This window comes from Aethalodelphis obliquidens, unplaced genomic scaffold, assembly GCF_003676395.1.
Source record: "Aethalodelphis obliquidens isolate GAN/ISIS:26980383/991018 unplaced genomic scaffold, ASM367639v1 scaffold5, whole genome shotgun sequence".
In the NCBI taxonomy this organism is placed as follows: domain Eukaryota; kingdom Metazoa; phylum Chordata; class Mammalia; order Artiodactyla; family Delphinidae; genus Aethalodelphis; species Aethalodelphis obliquidens.
Window position 1 is genome coordinate 1,468,406 of NW_020837949.1, and position 4,008 is coordinate 1,472,413.

The following is a 4,008-nucleotide window of genomic DNA, read 5'->3' on the forward strand; positions in this document are numbered from 1 at the left end:
CCTCTCACTGTTGTGGCCTCTCCCGTTGCAGAGCACAGGCTCCGGACGCGCAGGCTCAGCGGCCATGGCTCACGGGCCTAGCCGCTCCGCAGCATGTGGGATCTTCCCAGACCGGGGCACGAACCCGTGTCCCCTGCATTGGCAGGCGGACTCTCAACCACTGCGCCACCAGGGAAGCCCAAGAAGACCCATTTTTAAAGAAGAATGCCAGTTAATAATGTAGGAGGGATGACAGGACTAGAAAATGACCATTTTGCAAGTAATAATTGATCCTGGCAAGGATCATTAACGCCTGCCTGACCCACTAGGCGAAATATTGGTGGGAACAGGAAACACACGTTTTGCCACATTTTTTTCCTTTGTAAGATGTCCTTAACTTTTGGTGACTAATTTCCCTTAATAATTACAAAGGTAAAAACGTACCTTTGCCATGGGGAGGTCTGCTGGCCTCGACTGTAATTAGCGTGGCCAGTTGTGAGCTTCGTACTGTCTGTCCCGAGACGCCAGTGTCACCGGGCTGTGATTTTCCCAACCATGTTTACGTGGAGCCCACCAGGATTTGTTGTGACAACGGCCAGGACTCTTCAAAGCCCAGTTTCGTGAGAAATTTTAGACGGGGGTGGGTGTTGTATACTAAAAGAGAAATAAAAGGAAATGTAATGTTTGAACCTTGATTGTATTTTGTCTAGGAAAAAAACAGCTATAGAAAATTCAGTTTCGAACAACTGGCAGTATGAAAACGGAATTGTCTGCTGGACTCTGTCACTAAATGCATGTTCATGTTCTCAGGTGCGGTAATGGCATCACCAGTAATGGAGAATGAGGGGTCGGGAGTCACGTGTCATGATGTCTGTACTTCCAGTCGATGCCATCAAAACGTGTGTGTGCATAAATGGATGTGGATTAGATATAAAAAAGAGAAAAAGCAAATGTGGCAAGTGTTAACAATGGGCAAACCAAAAAAATAAAAGCAGAAGAATTTGCCCTCTTTCTTTGGAAACACTTCTGACAAAGTAAAATGAAACAAATAGTCCATTTTAAACGATTTTCTATAGAAAATAATTTTTAAATGCTCTTCATCATTTTTACCTCGGCCTGAAGTGAATCCCGCCCGGGTGTCATATTTCACTGGGCCCTCAAGGGGCGTCCCCTGCCACCACTCTGGTCTGCAGCAGACCCAGGTGGGCGTGAAGCGCAGGAGAGGGAGAAAAAGGGACTGCTGGCTGGGTCCCCAGGGTGGGAATAAAAGACACAGACCACGCTGGGGGCGGGAGTGGGGGTCAATCTCCTGCAGACTGGTATTTGAGAGTGGGAAAGTGCCGACGCGATAACCCCCAGAGGCCGTGGCCATGTGTCTTGCTTTGGACGTGCTCAAGGTCAAAATCGCTCTGCTCCCGAGGCCGGTGGACACACACAAGGCATTGTTTTCCAAACACACACAACCCTGGGTGTTCTGAAGTCACCTTTGCAGGCTTAGAACATTTTAAACTGGTCCCCATTTTCCCTTTCATCATCTTATCATGCAAACATCATTTTTCATCATTTATTCAGCGCCACTCAAGATAAATGTCATCTTGTGAACTTGACCCCTTTCCCGCCAGCTCTGTCAATGTAGAATATAATGTGATACGAAATGTAAGGGTGAGAAAGAGAAAACTCCCGATTCCCAGGACAATATTACTTTCCCAAGAAAATCGAAGTTTTACTGACCTTTCGTTACACTCTCTGAACATGTGTGCATGGAGGTGTTCCCTACACACCTGCTCGTGCTTCGCACTCGGGGAAGACGTGAGGCCCCCGGAGGCTCCCAGCATCTTTGTTCACGTATGGCTGCTGCCTGGAGTTGCCTCCGCTGTTACAGAGCTACTACCCCCAGGATGGGTCTGAATTGCTGGCTGAGGATCCCCAAAGCCCAACTCCCGGGCCCGTTTCCAGGCCCTCCCTCGGTTTCTGCTCTCTGCACGAGGAGCGCCCAGCATCCTGGTCTTGGCGTTCTCCTCATAACTCAAGTCTCCTCGAGGGGTTCCAACTCCCTGCCCTCAGGCCCTCAGCTCCAGTGGTGTGTTTGCACCCTCAACCCCGACCCCGATGTTGGCAAGCCACCGGGGGCGTCCCGAACTGCCCCCCACCCGCGCCCCTCCCCCTCTTCACTGAAAGGCACCAACTTCCCGTGCGTGTCCATCGGAAACGTCTCCAGTCTTCCTTCACACGGCTGCTCTCCTAGGCCGGAATCATCACTTCTGCCTGGAAGGTCACGAGGACCACCTACCTGGTCTCTGCCACCAGCCTGCCCACATGCTGACCCACCACCTTCCTTCGTCCAGCAATATTCTTGAAAACACAACTTCGATGATCTGACTTCCTTGGCAATAATCCTTCGATGGTTTCCTATGGTTGAGCAGATAAATCCCCAACTCCTCAGCATGGAGAAAGTGGTCCTTCACAACCAGGTTGCAAGTGCCTGTCCTGCTGTCTGTCCTGGGTCCCAGGGCCCCACACGGCCAGGCTCCACACTCTCGACCCCCTGCTGGTGCCCTCGTGTCCTCCGAGTGCCCCCTCAGCCCCTCTTGGAAGAGCACGTCACGTCCCAACGTCACGTCCTTTGAAAAGCTCTCCGTCCCTGAGCGCTGGGAATAGCTGGCTGTCCCCATCACTCTTTGACTACAGGACCTGTCCTGTTAAATGATGGTTTTGAACCCTTCAAGCTGCCCCAGGTCTCAACTCCACGTGTGGCACCCAGGAGGCCCCCAGCAAACGTTGGCTGCGACCAAGTCCCAACTCTTACTCAGGTCCTCCTAAAGAGAGGCTTTGAGCTGACGTAATTCAGAAACACCACAGCCTGAGCACAAAAAACAGCCACACACACAACTGGAAAAGTTGAAACTGAATTACAGACGGGCTGAGAGTCAAGAGCAAATGTCGGGTGCTGAATCCCGCCACACCAAGTAACACCTGAAGGGGACGCACAGCATCCTGCCATGACATCTCGGCCGGGATGCTGTCTGTGCCCACAGGTCAGCAGCCTTGTGCCCAGAGCTCTCGGTGACTGATGCCACTGCCACCCAGGCCCAGGACGCAGGCTCTGGTCACGGTCAACAAGCAGGGCCTTCCCTCCATCCCTTCCGGCTCTTCCCGCTAACCCAGGGGCACCTCACCAGTGAAGTAAACCAACAGAAGCAGTGTCACTGCTTTACAGTAAGGCCTAATTATTATTATTATTTTTTACAAAAGGGGCAGAAGTGATTTGAATTAGGTTAATTATTTTCATGAAAAGACACTGGAACGTTTTAGACCTCTGAAGAATGTGTTCTGCATTATGAATGCTTTATGAAAACTGTTTATTTTGCAATAACTTAAAACTTAAGGAAAAACTATAAAAATATACTTCATGTGTATAAACCTCACCCAACAATGAACACTTTGCTTCATCTGCTTTCTCTCTGTCCATGAGCACAGGAAGGGAGGGAGAGAGCCGCTATATCTTAGGTGCATCCTGAACATTCATCCCTCGCAGGCGGTTCTGTCCCGTGCGTGTTTATATCCTGAGAACGCCGCTCAGCAGGCGGCACCTGCTGTGTCCAGTGTCTGTCTGGTGACTTCAAAGTTGTTCGGGAAGGTGCATCACACCTGGACTCGATGGGTCTAAGTGACAGACACTCGCGGGGAAGGAAGATGTCCTTTCCCACGTCAGAACTTCAGGTGAGGAACCAGGATCGTCCCCCCGCTGTGCTGCACCCACACCTGCAAGGCTTGAGTCAACTGCTGACTCTTCCAGAACACGTGCCTTCCAAGTACTTGAAATAATCAATCAAACCTCAGGAATGTTTAACTGACGGTTTCTGAACTTTTAACCAATACATAAAAGATAAATAAAAACGCCATCCATTTCTTTGTAACTGCACCCTCTAGAGGCTTGTCTGTTAGAAAATTAGGCACTGGCACACCCCCTGGGCAGCATCATCGCTGCCCCGGGCCCGCCCCTCCCTCCCTCTCCCCTGCCTCCTAGAG

General features: G+C 50.7%; 1 long non-coding RNA gene across 3 annotated transcripts in view; it reads right to left on the reverse strand.

Annotated features, from left to right (window-relative positions):
• LOC113617881 (uncharacterized) overlaps positions 1-2,384 on the reverse strand; it is an 11,131-nt gene extending 8,747 nt beyond the window's left edge. For 2 of the 3 annotated variants that reach the window (XR_003431802.1, XR_003431801.1), the window contains exon 1: positions 424-2,384. This is a non-coding gene — a long non-coding RNA (uncharacterized LOC113617881). The remainder of the gene's footprint in view (positions 1-423) is intronic. The other variant, XR_003431803.1, reaches the window with a different exon arrangement.
• Positions 2,385-4,008: the final 1,624 nt, after the last annotated feature.